At 42.2% G+C, this 18387-nt stretch overlaps 1 protein-coding gene across 1 annotated transcript in view; it reads right to left on the reverse strand.

The window, feature by feature from the left end:
• EDAR (ectodysplasin A receptor) overlaps nt 1-18387 on the reverse strand; it is a 76149-nt gene that overhangs the window by 43316 nt on the left and 14446 nt on the right. The gene's annotated exons all lie outside the window — the stretch shown is intronic.

An 18387-nucleotide genomic window follows, 5' to 3' on the forward strand; every position in this document is an offset into this window, starting at 1 on the left:
TACTTCTGAACATGGAAAAAACTTACTTCACCCCACATTTCATTTTTATCATATCTGACAGCTTTCTAGATTGTGCGTGTGTGTGATATCTGTGGCCAAGTATTTTAACGTAAAAATTCCTTTTTGCAGGGCCAGGATTCATGCCCCTTTTTTTGAAGGAATAATTTTAATAATGAGGTAAAATTAATATAATGAAGCCAATACTGAAATGAATCTCCGAGCTACATAGAATTAGCATAATTACAACAAGGCTCTTGCATTTTCTCAACTGTAATTTCTTTAAAAGTCTATGTACCTCTAACACACACCTAGTATCAAAAGCACCACACTATAAAGTCACTAGATTTTAAAAAGAATTATACAGAACTCTTCCAATTCAATCTATCAGCACAGTAAAATATATTCTGTCAGAAAAAATAGCAGTCCTGAAGTCTGTGCTTATTATTTGCTTCTCAGTTATCAAATAATTCAATCATCAAAAAGACTACTGGATGGGACCTCAAGAAGTTGTCTAATCTATCCTTCTGTTTCACCTTAAGACAAAGTCATTCTCTGTCACACCTGACAAACGTTTATCTAACTGATTCTTAGAAACCTCCAATGACAGAGATTCCACCTTTTTCCCTCAGCAATCTATTCCAGTGCTTTGCCATTCTTAGTACTAAAAAGCTTCTCTTAATGTCTAATCTACATCTCTCTTCGTTCACTTGAAGCTGTTGCAATTTGTCTTATCCACCATGGATGCGAAGAAGAGATTATCTCCTTCAGCTCTGCAGTAGTCTCTTAGGTAATTGAAGTCTGATTTCAGCTTGGTCATGCTGTCTTTATGCAAAACAGTCCAAATTCTTCCCATCTTGCATCGCAAGCCAAGCTTTCTAGAGCACTGGCCATTGTTGTCCCCATCTTTCTGAAGTCGATGTCTAAAACTGAACATGGTATTCTCATGAAGGCCTTCTCTATCCTGGATAGAGCATGTCACTGGAGGGCTTATGAGCTCTTTTTGACACATCCCAGAATGAGGTTGTGAAGTGAATAAATAGCCTATGACTGAGTTGCAGTCAGCTAGGGATCTACTAGAAACTGTAAATCCTCATCTGTTAAACTATTACCTATTTGAAGCTGGTGTTTTTTTGATTTGCTTTTCTCTCTCCTTCCCTGAAATCTATGTTGGCATTCTACCAAGATATGAAAAAATATCTTGCATTTGTAAGACATATCAATTTTGCAGCATTGCTATCTATGCACCAGCACATACATTCATTTTGTGCCTAACAACTGCTCTGGGTTTTTCGTTCTGCTGAAGTAAACTCTACCAAATTTGTTGTTTTGTCAGTGATGCCATAGCAACACATACCCATTCCCTGGGCTCCTTCCTTGGCCGAGCTGGTGGAGGGGATGTTGGGACTATCATGGTAAGAGTGTTTTCATCTGGAGAACAAAAGCAATCTGCACCCTCAGAAAGCTGTCATCATATCTCCTGCAGACTGCTAAGCCATGCCAGCTCAGAGTTCTTCAGTGTGATGCTGGATGAAAGTAACAACTGCAGCACCACGATCTGCTATTTTGAGTTGCACGCTAAAGTTGCTAAAAAGAATTTTTCTGGCAGAACATCTTTGCAATATTTCCACTACAAAAATCGGCTTTCATCTTCAAACTCTAATGTCTCATTTTGAGGACTGAATGTTTTATGGGCAGATACACTTGCATGGTCAGGAGAGAATCCAGTTCTGAGGGTTGACAAGAAGTCTTGCTTTAAACAAAGAAAGGAAATTGCTTCCCTTTATCCATTGACCTCTCTAAGCATCTTGCGTGTCACCTGATGGCCCACCTTGTTTTCAGCTACTGGAGAATGTCTTAATTGATAACCTCTATTTTAATAAAATAACACTAAATTATCTACCTCAGCAAGTATGCGTTGCAGATATTCAGTTGTCCTTTGACCAAACATAGCAGAATTAGGTTAACTCCTTAAGTGGTCTGTGTCTGTAGAAAGATGGGAGCAATGGGAGTCACTGCTTGTATATTTAACTGTCATCCTGAGGCAGAAAAGCAAAACAGAGTAATATAGGGTGTGTAAGCCTAAGAGATGCTACAGTGAACTTGCACCTTCTCTCTTTGGAATACAGCTGCAATGACTTAGTGTCATTTGTGCTTTTCTCCTACACAGAAGACTGAAGGATGGCCTATGCGTGGAGAAAGTGAACTTTCTGAAAAGCTTCATGTTTTATAAAGCAGTGACTGTTGCTGCAGATACTGCTCATCTGTCCTTTGAAGACCAACAATTTAGAAGAAATGTGGGAAGCTTTAATATGACACAAGCCCTAAAATATTCCTATTGTCAACACTGTGTGAGCCTAACGACATGGAAAGGTAGCACGTTTAGAAAATGAAATTTCAGGGTTGCTGCAGGTGGTGAGGTTTTAAAGGACCCCATTTTACAGTGCCAGGGATACCGAGCCCTGAGGAGAAAAGAGACTATGGTGATGAAAATATTCCTCTGTTTTTAACTTTTCTTTTTTTTAAATCTCCTCAGAAGACAGTGCATTAAAAATGAATTGGAGTGCCTTTCAGGTGTATTATTGCTTGCTTACTTGAGTTTGCTTCCAGAGAAAGCATTTGTTGGAGCCAAGTATTTGCTTTGAAAGGAGTCTAACAAACAGGTCAAAGCTCTACCTACAGTGTCACATGAGCAAGCTAGTGTTAAGTGAATGAAATCAGAGAAATATAAGGAAAAAAAAAGGCTGTGTGCCTGTTCTGTAAGGTATTTGCAGTCCTAGTTGTTGGGCTGGGACCATAGTGTTTTCAGTTCCTGCCAAATAGAAAGCTGCTATGTGTAGTAAAGCCAGCTCTGGAGCGCTGGATTCAGCAGTAATGGAAAGCCTGCACTTCAGCTGGATCAGCTCATGCAGAAGTAGCTTATACTAGTAACACCTCCTTCAACACTTTCTGGGGGACCTTGAGGCACTGCTTACAGACAGTTAATGGGTCAGAGTCAGTTAACTCCTGAACAAGACAGGCTGTGAGGCCTAGCTCCTAAATCGATTTGATTTTACTTAGTTAAATTTCATTTTAAAAACATACGTGTGCAGCATTGCAGTGCAAATTAAAACAAACAGACAAACTTCTATCCAGCAAAACAATGCCTCCACGTCTTGTGTCTGATCGATGAAGGGGCAAATGATTATCCAAGAGGTGAGGAGACTGTGAGGATGGGAGAAGGAGGGCAGGGATAGAGTACGTCTGGCTTAGCAAGATAACAGCCCAGATAAGACACGACACTAATGCAGCTCCCCTGCGCCCATCACTGTGCTGGCTCGGGAGGAGCTGGCGCTGCTGCCTGTGCATCCGGGCACATCGGGAGGGAGGCAGGAGGCAAGACAGTAGGAACTGCAGTAAGCCCACAGCCTTAGAGATGGGAAAGGTAAAGGGAACAGCTGTTCACAGAGCCAGGGAGGGGAAAAAAGCATTGCTTACTCCTTGAAACCTAAAATATCCTACCAATTGAAGACAGAGCAGAGAAGAGTTAGTAAAATGACAAACTTTTTGCTTCTTTTTTTTTTTTTTTAAACAGCCTTGGCAGGACAGCCAGTCACTGACCCTCTCTAGCCATTTCTTTTTCTTGCTGTAGAGCTGGCCGGGGTGTTAGTGGTGATCTCACCTTGAGCTCTTCTGAACCTGAACCAATATACCTGTAGGGTGCAGGACTCAGCTCCTGTTTTGTGAAGCGGTCTTTTGACCACTCTGAAATCACTGCTGCTGCTGCTGGATTATCATGTCTTCTCACTTTCTTCTGCTTTAACTACACTGCAGATTGCAAATCACAGCTATTTCTACCAATTGCCTGTACCTGGAAGTGTGTTTTACAGCACTATAGATGCCTAACAGTGAGGGTCTACATAGACCTTGCAAACCAGTGCATGTTTATCCAGAGGCCAAAGACATGTATCATGAAATATTCTATGGTGATAGTGAATCTACCTAGCCAAAATTTGTGTGAGGCACTAGATTTTAACTAAAAACTTCAGGGGTTTGGGTAGTCTTTGTTGGTCATAAATAAAATTTAAATTAGTCTATCCATCCTCTGGATTAAAATGTTGGTTGGTATTGGTATATCGATAAGGAAATAACCCAAACACGGATGGTATTGGATCACACAGATGACTGCAGTGTTTAGTGGAAATAAATAACAAGGGACTATCCCCTCTTGGAAAAGCTGTTTTGGTAAATTCAAGTCTAAGCATGAAGCAAGAAAAACATAAATTTTAGGTCTTTCCTGTCAAACATGATGTCTCGTTCCACTGGTTTGGAAAAGATCTTAGCTCTTGTTTTTCTTAGAACAATATGAAAGCCTTGGGGAAAATTAAATTGGGGAAAGATTTAGTATGTAAAACATACAGCCCAGATTATTGGAGAAATCTCAGTTTGGGCTTAAAGAATAATTGTGGTCCCGTGCTGGCAGAATTCTGATCACCCATTTACACAAAACTGAATTTTGGGAATTGATCAGCGTGCATGCAGTTCTGAGCTGAGCCTTCTACTAGCTGCTTGATTCTCTGGAGAACAGCAGATACTCAAACTCCAGGTGTGAATGTGTCGAGAAAATCTAACGCAGAAGGATATGCGGCTCTGTGCAGGAAGATGTTGTCAGTTAGTTAGAGGGTTTCTGGAGAATACCATTCTAAGAATTTTTGGGAGAAGAAACGCCAAGTTTCTAGTTAAACTTGTTGAGTATCTCTGGCAAATTTGAATGAGAAACTTTCTCTATAGAGACTATAAAAATAACTGTTTGAGCCAAGTAAACAATGTATTGAATATGACAACTTTGTCACCATGTCAACTCCGATTTTCACAGATTATGATGAATACAAGAGTGAGAAGCTAAAATAACACTGAAGGCTTGTAAACATAGGGGTAATCTGGGTGAGGATTTGGAGTGGGGGGATGAGCTAAAACTGCGAAGGTAAAGCACATTAAACCTCTAAGGCTTCTTCTGAACTTGTCTGTTAGAGCGTTGTGAGTTTGCTAACTTAACTTAATATCCAATGTAAAACCTCCCTGAAATGGCCTAAGAGTTACATCACTGTAAAGTTAAGAAAGCACTCAAAAGGGAGAAAATATAATTTGCTCTCTCATGCTTTCCATATTTGCTGCTGACATCCTGTGCTCAAATCTTGTGTATCATCAGCAGTGCTTATATATCTGTAACAGCATCTTAGATGTGTGAATATGTAATTCTGACTCTGTTTGCTAGGTCTGCAAAATAGGAGTCTCCTCACATTGGGAAGGACACAGGTGTATTAGATATCGCTTTACAGTGTCAGAACAAACTAATGCTACTTTTCTAAGCTACATATGGCATAGGCAGACATCAGATACTGCTCTCACATAGCTCAAACGCAGCATGCCAACCTCACGGCACAGCACGGTTTCTGGTCCTGTTCTCAGCTTCACTTTACTGAAGGTTATCCATTAAACCATCTTGCACAGAAGGGAGGTGATTCGGAAATCACAGTGCAGGAATTGAGCCTAGAGTTTGGCCTGAACAGATAAGTATTCTGTCAGAATTTGTTTGTCGTGTTGTGTAGGAGAAGAACGCTTTAAGTGAGGGGCTGACAAGTGTAAGAATTGTTCCCATGCTAGACTGATGGCTGTAGAGTGGCTTAGAAGTAGCAAATATGCTCTCTTATGTAAACACACTTATTTTTGTAAAGCCTTGGACCTGTCTCAGAAGGGTGAGCTCGTGAGCAGCTGAGTAGACTTTAGTTATCTTGCTATGGATCAGTCTGACAAGTTGCTGTAGATGTTTCAAGTAACTTAGAAAACCTGTAACCGTTCCTACACCCTGCCTGTGCACCTCAGCAGTCCACTGGAGCCCTCACAGTTGGAAACAAGTTAAAGCAGCGCTCAGGCTACTTTAATATATGCGGGGGCTAAGCCAGGACAGGCAAAGCACAAGGCATACTTTAGACTCTGTGCAGAGGCCAACATTGCCACACGAATACATTTCTGCAGCAGTGCTTACTCCACAGGGTCTATGTGGTAGGTTTTAGTTACACCTTGCATGGTATTTGCCTATGCTAAATGCAACAGTCTCTCTGTCAGCTCAGTCTTGTTTGCTGTGTAGACGTTTTTCCCTATCCTTTAGAGATTTTCTGATGCATTAGAGTTCTGAAACCACTGCGTTGCCGCCGAGTGTTTGCCCAGCGACGTTAAGTTGCATGGCCGTGTCCGTGTCTCTGCATATCACCCCACGCTGCCTGTGTGACAGCATCCCTCTTTTGACCGGGGTGGATGAGGGTCACCTAAGGTCCCTGGGTCTGGACTGCAGCAATGTTTCCCTTAATGACTTGGACAATGGGGTCCAGACCTCTGTCCCTAAAAGAGGAGGTGTCAGATGTGGGGGCTGAAATGCTCAGGAGGACACTGTTCGTCTGAACAGCCCTGGTTCAAAGGAAGAGCAGGCGACTCGGCGAGGAGCATGCTCCCTCCCTGAGGTGGGAAATCAGGAACAGCTGCACAGGTGAAATCCCGCAGGAGTCAGTGCTGACTTTCTCAGGGATCCTGATGGGATCTGGATTTGAGCCATGATACACAAAGAGCACACTCAATATGCTAGTTGACAGAGTTAATGAAAGAGGATCATGTAGCTAAAAATGGTGTGTGTTCACTGTGCTCAAAGAAAGTAATTTAATTTACCTATCAAAACAATACCACTGTAAGCTCCGCAGGCCTACCCTAACACAAACCCATACTTAGCAGGCTGATCGGAAGCCTTAAAAAACTCTTGCAAATAGCTGGGTCCTAGCTCAGAGCCTGAAATGCAACGCTCCAATGCAATTACTCCAAGCAATGGCATAGTCACTAGCACATTACCAATTAAATAATGGTTCACAATTAGTGAAAAGATGAAAACAAGCTGTAGCAAGCCTTGCTGTACCAAAGGGCTTATTTGTAGTCTGCTACTTGCATCAAAATGACAGTTAAAAAAGATGAAGGGAACCTGTCACAGTCCATTTAAAAAGTCACTTCTAGACAAGGCTGTCTGCTTTTATCCCTCTTTGCATTATCAGCTGAACTGCTGGCACCAGGTATTCAAGGAATTTCAGTGGGAAGGAGGGGAACACAATATTTCCTTGTCACCGTGATAGATTTGACAGACCATTTGGGCATTACATCTAGAATTCTGTCACACAAACTGAAATCTTTAGAAAGCCAACAGGCTTTAAGAACAAGACTCAGCTACTCTAGGCCTGGGGTATTAGGTTATGACTAGAGCCCTCTTTTGCTCGTAAATCATTTGCTTTCATCTTTTAAACATATTTAGAGAACTGGGGGTTAGGATAGTTCTGCAACAGTCTACCTGACCTGGTACTTAAAGTGCCCACATTCCTGCTTATTTTTCCCACGTGCATCTCAGGGAACAGGTTTTCTCTGCTAAAGATGGAGTTATTCCCCAAGCTGCTGAATATCTTAGAGACAATTAATTTCATTTGTAAAGGCAACTGTATGCGTGGCATGTGGTCCACACGCACGGTGTTAGAGAGATCCTGAGCTCAGCAACGGTGGCAGGCTTGGCCCTGCTGTCTCAACGCGAGACACTGAGAAAACCCAGCTGCTGTGCCAAGTGGTGCAGACACCTTCCCTTTAGGGTGCTGGCACCCAACCAGCCGCTTAGCAAGACCTTTGAAGTATCAAGCTGCTGATGGTGCTATTTAAGATGTCTAAGCAGGCATCCTGTTAAACTGGGGTTGTGGAAGGATCCTTGGTGCTTGGGAAAGGGGATGTCATCAAACAAGCATTTGGGGGAGCACAGGACTGTGAAGGAATGCCTCAGGCACTGCAATGTGACCACTCAGTCAAAGTCCCACTGATCTTTCTGGATTAAATACCTGAACCTTTGTGTTTCATGAGAAAAGACCGTTTTTGTAACTACATGTTACCAATTGATACTTTCCCATAACTTCTAAAACATTACTCAGTTCACGTGTTCCAAGCTGCCAGAAAGTATTGCTGAGCGTATTGCTGTATTTTCTACCCTATATCACAAAGTCAGTGGCATCCTGGTACGAGCAAACCTATTCTTATGTTTAGTTGATATATCCTTTTGTAAAAATATGTTTTGATATGTCCTCGTTTACTATACGAACAAGACTGAAAATACAACCCAATCAATTACCTTCCATCGTTTTCAATGGTCTCTCACTATCTGATTGCGTACTGTTTTTCGATAGTACTGCATGGTATGCCAGACATGTACAACTTTTGGCTTTCTGCACTTGAATGACATCCTGAATAAACTCAAAGGACCTTCTAACCAGTATCTTGGCTTTGTAAATATCCCAGACAGATGCTTCAGTAAACAAGTAAAAGCATGGACCTCAGTTCTGATGGGGTAATTCTTCATCTCTCCCACTCTGCATTCCCAAGACACAGCTTGCAAATGCTCCTAACCTTATTTATTCCATTTTTATTTTCAAGTCAAAAAAGTGGGCACTTCCCAGTGAGGACTCTTTCCATTCCAACTCTAACCTTTCAAATTTCATCGAGCTTTCTTTGCTTTGCTCAAGTAAGCCATACTTTAGAGAGGGCAAAATGGCTTCTCAATTACTTGAAAATCTGAGAACTGATTTTTCCCAATCTTTTTTCTCCGACAGTTTACCTTTTGGGGACAGATCAATTACATCAATTATGGAAAACCATAGAAAACTTTTCCTTGGCCATTATTAAGACTAGAGGATACAAAGAGCTATATTGCAGTACCTTAACTTAGGGTGGCTAGATGTAGCTAACTTTGTATTTCTGGGCTCTACTGAGTAACAAAGGAGACCTGTGAATCACGTCAAAACCTTCTTCTCCTATATACAGAGGGAACGGCACTATTTTCCCTCAGCTGTTTTGAAGCGGAGGAACGCTGGCCAGCACAGGGCTTGTTTGCCTGTTTGTTTGGTATACAGGATCAGATTTCAAAGCAGCTGCCTAAGCTCACGCCGTGAAGCCTGTCAGGCTGTGCTACCTCCTGGTCCGGCACCTTTACCCTGTGCCGTGCAAAGGTGCAAAGTTTCAAACCTGAGACTCTCCCAGATATCAACAGCTTTGTAAGGAGGAAACAGAAGATTAAGCATGGTGTCTAAGTGAGTTCTTGATAAATAGATTAATTTAAAACAGAACGCTTTGCTCATTTAACTTTTTGTGAGCAAACATAAAACACCACTGTAATTGTGCTTTGGACTGTGGGAATAATATCCCAGAAATAACACGTCTGCTTAAATTCTAGTAGCTTAAGATCTCTGTAGGGCTGCTTCCTTCACTACAAGACCTATAATTAGCCAACCATTATAGCATCGAGCAATAATCTTGAGGAACCCCCTGTTATCCCTGGAGCACAGTGTCCCAAAAGTGGCAGCGAGCACGTAAAGCGTATTTGTAGGTTCTCCCCCCTCCTGCTAGAGCCAAACAGCATAGGAGGTCTAAAATCCTCTCTGTGATATCGGAGAGCTCTTTTACAGTGATACCCACTGTAACATCTTGCCTCAGATACAGATATACTTCAACTTCTCTTTCACACGTGCTTTTTAATGAGGAAATGGCTACAGAAAGAAGCAAGTACTGACTGATGGAAGAAGCCAAGTTCTAAATTCCCAGTGATCTTCCTCTCCCTGGTCAGACTGAATTGTAAGTTTGGACAAAGTTTTAGATTAAACTTCTAATCACTACAATAAGTCAGGCCTGAAAGCATATTTTACATTACCGGTTAGGTGTAATTCCTTTATCTAGTAGTAGCAGTACATGTCAAAGTAAATCTCATATTACTTGTTCAGTAATGTTACAGGCCTGATCTTGTTCCAGACTTCTTTGGAAAGGTGAGGGTAAGCTGCACAAGGCATAGGAAATGTATATGAATAATTAGAAAATTAAAAGTGGAGTGAGTTCAGTGTTTGGGTGTTTAATGTCTTTGGAGCTAGAACTCAAAAAAATCTGCCTTGATCTTGTCTCTTGGTAGTTTCTTGAGGTTCTCACCATGATTTTCTTAAGAGTTTCTTGAGTGTTAAAAATCCGTTTGTATTGGAGGCATTATAGTATCCGCATAAATCTGAAATACTACTCAGATCCTGTAAAGAGCTTATATTTACATTCCAGTTAAGAATCCACTATATTGAGTAGCAGCATAAAAGTTGAGGTGACTTGGAGAGCTGGGAACCATCACAGGAAGCAAGAAGAAAGACAGTCAGAAATGTGTGATATCTTAGGAGAAAAATAAGCCATCTGCTGGCCTGGGACACTGATCAGGAGCTTTCTGGAGCTGTTAGCTCACAGCTCAGCAATTCCTATCATTGCTGGACTTTGAGGGCTCAATGCAGCTGCCCACACGCAGGTGCCCAGGGCCATCTGAGATGCCTGTCTGACCTCAGAGTGCCGCTCTGAAAGACTGCAGATCCCCTAGGGGCCCTGTGTCAGACCTGCTGGCCCCACGTGGACATCTTTCTTAGCCCAACTCAAATGGCACTAACCACATGTTTGTGGGCAAATTAATGTAGCTCTTCAAATGGGTCTTTTGCTTATGCAAAATCATGGGCAAAAGGGAGGCTTGCATATCGACTGAAAAAAGCAACAGTGAAAGATCTCATCCTTAAGATCATGTAGAGGCATGATCAGATCTGATTTGAAGTTATGATGGATATCAGTGAAAGAAAGCCTTCCAGTGGCTTGTGCCCCTGTAAATATTTATTCATATGGGAACTGAGGGCAAAAATACTACTTTTCTGACTTATCCACTTTATACTCTTACAGGGCACAAGGGAAAATAATAAAGTGGTACAGAGTCAAACTAGCCATGTATAAACTGAACACACGTAGGGATTATATGGTATAACAAATAAAATTCCTTGAAGGTGGATCCCTGCCACTTTCAAGCAGGCTTGCATTTTAAGAGCAGGGTAAAAAATCTAGGTCCTCAGACAGTAGTTCTGTAGGGTAAAGGGGGACAGGCTGTAGGTGAAAAGGGAAACATGAAAAAGCCTTGCTCTTAGAACAGCCTTGACTCCTTGGACAAACTGAGTCTGTTAAATGAGAGCATGGTGACCGTGGCTTCTCATACCTCTTCAGTCTTTCTTAAAACTTCCCTGTCAAAACTTTTCTGTGAAAATGACTGCAATTAACATGTAAGTTGCATAGGGCAGAAAGGTGGCTAAGAGCAAAACCAAAATCACACGGGCAACTTAAACTATGCACTGAGTAATGCTATACTTGGAGATCCTCAATTGAAATCTCAGATTGTTACATTTTTATCATTGATTTTGAAGTAAAACTACTGTATGTCCATACATTTTCCCCCTCCTTCCATAACAGTTAGAAATCAACACTTTTTACACTATCTTAAATCACGCTGGCAACTATTTACAGTGTAGGCAATCATTTCAGCTTAGCGTTAGTTGTGCAGTACACAAATAGAGACCGTCTCTTCCTCAAAGATCTTACAGTCTGAAAGATAAGAACATGAAAGAGTGTTTGGGAAGATTACTAACTTGGGGGACTGCGGGAGGGGTTTGCCAAAGTTAAAAACACAAAAACAGTTCTTATAACCTCTCATCTCCTGGAAGTCACTTAAAGAACATATAGGTCTTATTGCTGAAAGGGCATATTCTTTGCATAGAACAGTCTTGCAATTAAGAAGACATGGGAAAGCTGTTGATATTTGTTTGTGCCTGTTTTTATTATGACTTAGATGATGTGTTGCTATTAATTCCTCCCAAACCCCCAAGTTGTCTGTTGATGTTATCCTCTTACAGCCTCTCTCCGCACAAAACAAAATGCTCTTGCTCAAACTGCTGGTCCTAGTCTGAGGGAAACATTCACTTATTAGGATTCTAAAATCCTATTTCTTTCCATAATGACCAAACAACTTACTGGGTTTTGACCTTGAGAAGGATTAGAGGGGAGCTTTAGAGACCAGATGTCTCTTGTGTATGACAGAAGACATTACTTTAAATACACTAAATTGTTGGGGGGGGGGTTTCAGATACTTAGGAAAGTTATGAGTCATGAAGTAAACAGAAATAAATGCGATGCAATCAGCATGTGAAGATTTCCATGACTCAATTTTGCAAACATTTCTCCAAACCCAGTGTATCTGTCTTCAGACATTAAGCACAGGTTAACTGCAGGAAACCCAAGCTACGAAGGCACCAGACCACTCTGTCCCCTGGAAGGAAGGGAGCAGGCTGCTGGGGGGCGGCAGCAGGTGCCTAATGAGGAACCATACTACCCTGCTGCCCTTGTTCACTTTTGCCTCCAAGTTTTTAGAAGCGGAGCTTATCACTACCAGAGACAGAGCGACTCTGCATCAGGTAGCACAGACTTTTCTAGGGGCTCTCTGTGGATGCATATATGGTGCGGTGGATGGCCCCAGCCTGTAATTTCTTCTTTATACATCACCTCCCAGGTGATAATTTGGATCTCATAAAAAAAAGAAGGGTGCCAGAAGATTAATTTCTCTTTCATTCTTAACGCGGACAAATACGTATCAGATGGTGTCTCCGTTGTTTTTCTGGATCATAGCAGGACAGTTTGTTCCTCAGACAAAGACTGAGATCAGATTTACCCTAAATCATGAAGATCACAAAGCTGATTTTGCCTTAGCAATGCCAGAACAGTTCTGATACTAACAGGAATGCTATAGAGGCAGCGTCCCGTTGTAAAGCACTGTCAAAATAAAACATGTACATGAAATGAGTGATCCCCAGCACAATGAAGTAGTGCTCCCATTGTTTGTGTGCAAGTGCAAAGTGTGGAGGTTTTTTTTTTTGTGAATTTGAGTGACACACTTGGAGCCAGCTGTGTTTTGATTTCAAGCCAGTGAAATCCAAATTTTTCTTTTGCTGGAGTAACTGAAAAGGTGGTGGAGTAGGAGGCAGCTAATGCCAAGGCAAAACTATGCACCTTTTTTGTCTTCAAGTGATACATTCCAGGGTTGCTCTTTATTCAATCATGTAGAGATAAATAAGTTATTAGTAATTCCAACCTAATTATTTTATTAGGCAGCACAGTTAAAAGATAACCTATGCTACAGAATTCCCAATGGCAAAGACATACAGGATTTTTTACATGTAAAATCATGAAATTGCTGTAATGCTTTTGAAGTTTCATTATACTCATACAGTTGCCTGAAAACTTCTCTGCAAGACTAAACCCTCTTGTTTGGGTTCAGTCCTTTAAGGTGCAATATAGGCAGTCTGCAGTTAAGTTCATGGGCTCGGTCCTCCACAAAGGACACGTTACTCTCTCCACCAAAAATTATTTTCACAAGCTAGAGTGTAGCTAGAGCACTACAGAGTGCTGTGCAGGAAAGAGGCTTAAAAAGACACTTCGAAGGGGGAAGAAAAAAACAATGCCTTTTTCTCTTACTTCTCCAATTGCTGCAGATGCTGTGTAGCAGCACCTATGAAAAGTTAATATTACGTTTTTGTAACATTTTTGATCTTCATTAATTATAGCTCAGCAAAGCTTACAAAAAGCAGCCTGTCTCTTTAATACAAATAAGATTAATTGCACGGTTGTTCAGAAAGTGAACCACCACTAGTTAAACAAAAAATGTTTGTCTTTAAGCAGCCCTGGGATGATTTTTTTTAAAAACTGTTACAGGAAGTGCAGAGGCTGCCAAATTACCATGCCCGTGAGCCTCACTCTCATTATCAGCCTAAACGAACGCGCACACCCCGACACTTTCATCCTCTTCCAGGTCCGAGAGAAAGAAAGAGGAGGCACCCCCCCCCCCCAAAAAATAAATAAATAAAATAAAAAAAGAAAGCCCTTCCACACAAAGCAATGTCTCTGAAGTCTGGAATGCACCCTGGTTGTTTGAAGACAAGATTTATACCTGACACCCTCCCTTAAGCTCACTGTTGAGACTCGCCTGTTTTCAAACGAACCGCAGCCTGGCTGCGGCAGGTACTTCGCCCTGTAACGACCACATCAGCTAAGATAAACGCACCAGGAACTGCTGTCGCTTTGAGGTGGAAAATCAAACCCTTCGTGCAGGTAGCGGGGTGGAGGAAAAAAAAAATAGGCTGGCCAGGCGGCGCCCGCGGGGGACACGCGCGGGGTAGGAGCCAGCACCGGTGCGCTGGGCCTCAGCGCGACAGCGGTTGGGCTGCACGAGCGGGCACCTGTGCCTCGGCCCGGCCGTCCCCGGCCATCAGCGGCCGCTTCCAAGGAGGGGGTAGCGCGCCGGCCGCTTACCAAGGCCGGAAAGGCGGTTTGGACTTGAGGTTGATTCGAGAGCTCGTGTCCGGTTTCCATATTTTAGGCCTTCCCGCCCTCTGCCTAAAAGAAAGCTGTGGCTGGACGTGCTGGGAGACCCTTAAACTCCTCTCTGCTCTGAGGAAAACCCTCGGCAGTATGGATATACCTTTCACTGGACCCACCTGATGGGAGGCACAGTCACAAAGTACAAAGACACGTACAGCGAAAGATGGGAGGGAAAGCAAAGAAAGCTCAGGACAGTGCCAGGACCTAGAGAAACTCCACAAAATGTCCCGGAGCTCAGGCTGTTGAAACTCTAGCGTTAGCAGGTGTTGCGCTAATTACCGAAAGCTTTGAAGTGACGCGGTCAGAAAACGTCTATCGTAACGAGAGAAGAACACCCGGCAAATTGCAGATATATTTCTTGTCCGTTTTGTGGTACTGCTCAAAGGCCCAGTAAGAGCTGGGGCGTTAGGATGCCGTTTGTGGTACAGAACCAGCTAAGCGGCAGTTTCCAGGCTGAAGAACTACCTTGTTGTTTGGAATAACGCTGCATAAATTCAGGGCACTCAAAAATGTGCGTGAGGGAGGACATGTTCTAAAATAGCGCTGATTGATAGAGATAAAAAAGGCAGAAAGATGACAGTATAAGAGACCCTGTGGCTAACATAAAACTGAAAATCAGAAAATCTTGTCCTTTTCCAAACATTTTATAATGCTTATCTTTGGTCCTGCCACCAGAAAGCAATATGGGATTAACAACAAAACCAAAGTCCTTAAACAGCTGTTCCAGCATCACAGACTGGCTGCGTTTACGAGGAGGGCACATCAGCGTGTTCTGCATTGAACCCAATAGAAAGCTCTAGATTTGGTGTTCTGAGTTTCCTTGCCGAAGCAGTTTAGACTCAGGCCTTTAAGGAGCTTCTTCCAAAAATTCCAGGCTCACAGGAACGGATGGGATGTTGAGATCTGGGAGAAAGTGGTTATTTTAAACCGTTTCAGTTTTAAAACCTGTTCTAAATTTAGGACGTTAAATTAAGTTTTATTAAGAATGCAAATGATGAACATTGCTAGGACTATGGGTACTTGCACGTCCCTGCTGGCACATAAACATCATGCTATTACAAATCTGAATAAAGCAGGTTAAGTTCACAGCAGATTTAAAGTCAGGCAAAAGGGAGGGCAGAAAGGGAGACTGTACAACGTGCTAAACATAAATGCCACTAGAATGGGAGAAGAAGCATCCACAGTCTACGTGAACTGAACTGACACAACTGCCTGTGAAGCTACAGCATCAGTCTTAGCTTGGCCACAGGTATCCCGTTTTATTTTCACACTTGAAAGATTTACCATTTATATATGTTTTTCTTCTAATTTTTTTTTCCTTGAGGCTAATGTCTTCTATCTGGTGCCAGCAGGAGGTTCTCAGAGAAATCAGTTTCATCAACCCATGACCAATGTATTGAAAAATGGAGCATGGCTGCAGTGCAGCAATCACAGGAATCCGTTGTGGACACTTAGCCTGGAGCCTCCATAATTTCCGACACCGAGCATCTGAGGAAATAGCATTCAGTATTTCATTCTGACATTTCAGCTCATGACAGCAAGTTACGGAATGGTGCTTGAACCCAAAGTCAAATGCAATAAAAGCAACACGGCTTTGCAAAAAAAGAAGCGTAAGTAAAGCAAGTTCAGCTTGCCTTATCTCACAGAGAGCCACAAGGGAGGAAAACAGAGATACATGGCTCTAGGCAGTCACTCTATTGCTGAGTGTCTGTTAAAAACAGCTCATTTGCAATTTTCAAGAAACAGTTACAGGCACAATCTGGGCCTCTTAGCCTAATTAGGGCATCAGATATAATCTGATATCTGATATCTGATATATATCTGATATCTGATATAATCTGATATCAGATATCTGATATCAGATATCTGATGCTAACGCATCAGATATAAATTAGGCAACAAATGCCCTATAATTCCCCGGCACTTCCTTCTTTGGCCCTCCAGAGAAAAGCTACCTTCCTCTGGTTCCACCAAACGTTTGCCGTTTTTGTCTCCATTCAGTCCTTTGTCTTTGTATTAATTCAGCTTCTCTTTCAACATATGCACTTTGCCATGCCTGCGACTTCTTATCTTTAATTCTGCATTATCCCTTTTGCCACCTTTCTTTACCCTGCTCCAGCCGCCTGGTGTGTTCTGCTGTGAAAAGGAACGGTGCACCGATGGAAAGGGAATGTACCCCTTCCCCCTGCCTGCACTTTCTGCAACCAGTATGCATGCTCATCTGCCCACTGCTCTTCGTAAATCCTAGGGACTCTATTGGGATTTGAATGACTTCTCCTCCTTCACTCATGCAGGCTGCAGATCCTGATCCTCTGCTCTACCTGCTCCCTTTGTGCAGCCGTTCTTAGTAGCTTTCTAACCTCCATAAACTGAAGGTGGAAAAGAAAGATGCACGGAACTCATGCTGCCTCTGCATCAAAATAATTCCACCTGAAGGGAAATCCCAGGCAACCCATCTACATCTGCTTGGAGCCCATTGCCCCCTGGGTAATGTGCGTAATGTGCCACCGTGCATCATTGGCCACTGCCCACGAAGGTCATCTTGAAACAAGAAATGTAAAAACTCATGCTTATGACTTGTGAGGGTCATGAAAACAGTCCCTTCCTGCCTCCTGGCCCATCATTTCCCCTCCAAGAGTGAAGGACAAGTCTGCCCTGTCTATGTGGCCATCTGGAGTCTTCGAGTGTAGCCCTTAGAAGATAGCTTAGCCTAATTAAATGCATTGCCCCATGTAAGTGGCGGAAAAATCACATATGCAACTGTAGTATTGTATTCAATAGCAAAACTATATGATAGAAAATAATTTATTCCCATGATTATTAGCTTGAAGTAAAGAAAGGGTTATAGAAATAACAGTTCTGGAAGATGCAACTATTAAGTGCACAACAGCAACTCAGGAACTACATTTCTTTTATGGCTTGTCTAAGATGTCACACTGTGCAGGGACCCAGGGGCATGTTTTAGTGATGTGCTTTAAATGGTGAAGAGCAAAAGCTAATTCTCCTCAACAAAAGGATACAAGTAGGAAACTTGTTTAAAGGGTAAGGCTTTTGATAGATTGGAAGTGCTTGTATTCACATGTGGCCCAGGTTGCTTTCAGTTTAAATCTTGGCTGTCTTGTCTGTGCCTTCTAAGACATCTACATAAAGTCATGATGCTAAGTGCCAAATGTGTATACTGCATCTCAGCTTCGACAGCAAGTGACAGTTAATTAAAGCCACACGTTACAGAGAGCTTATTCTTTCACGATGAATGATGCTACTGACAACGAGTTATTTTTATGATATGTTTAATTACGTCAAAGCTGGACCCACCAGCGTGCAAAGGAAAGGGTAGCATTTTTGCTCATTGCTAATAAGCTGTATTTTTTGCTTTTCTTCTTCACTATGGACAAGTAATGGAAAGTGATCAAAACCACATAGCTTATATGCCAAAACCATTTCATTTTTGTTTTCATGTAATGACATATTGGGTATAGAAATCCATACAAAGACCCCACACTGTAATACCACCTGATCTCTTGGCATCTCATGGTGAGGTAAGTTTAAGGCTTTAAAGAACAAATGGCTAAGTGTGCCTATTTGCCTGAGGCCAGTTCTGTATGTTTTCCTTGCTCAGGCTGCTTCATACATAAAGATCCTCACCCGAATCCCTGAGGTCCTGTTTGTCTCCTGCACATTTATTCTTCTCGCAGGAAGAAGCAAAAGCTGGATACAGAGCTACAGAATGGCTTGCCCTAATTTATGTGCCCAATAAAACAAACTTCTTCAATAGGGAATGACATTACTCATTCCAAACATTAGTCTTCCAAACATTAAGAATAGATTTTGCTGCCCCCAGTCGCAGAGCAGCATCAACAGCTGAAATCAATGGGCCTATTAAGAGAAAAGTGTATTAGCACAGTTAGCAAAGTCACCTAAATAAAAGCCAAATAGTCTACAATTGAAGTGTTTTTTTGAAGTCTATCTTCAGAGCTCAGAAAATATTGTAATTCCTATGGACTGCTTCTACTTCAAAGTTGTACAAAGCCTGGAAATGAAAACCTAAGACTACGGGCTTTCAAGCCACCTATTACACCTTCA

The sequence above is a fragment of the Struthio camelus genome, chromosome 1 (genome assembly GCF_040807025.1).
Source record: "Struthio camelus isolate bStrCam1 chromosome 1, bStrCam1.hap1, whole genome shotgun sequence".
Taxonomy (NCBI): domain Eukaryota; kingdom Metazoa; phylum Chordata; class Aves; order Struthioniformes; family Struthionidae; genus Struthio; species Struthio camelus.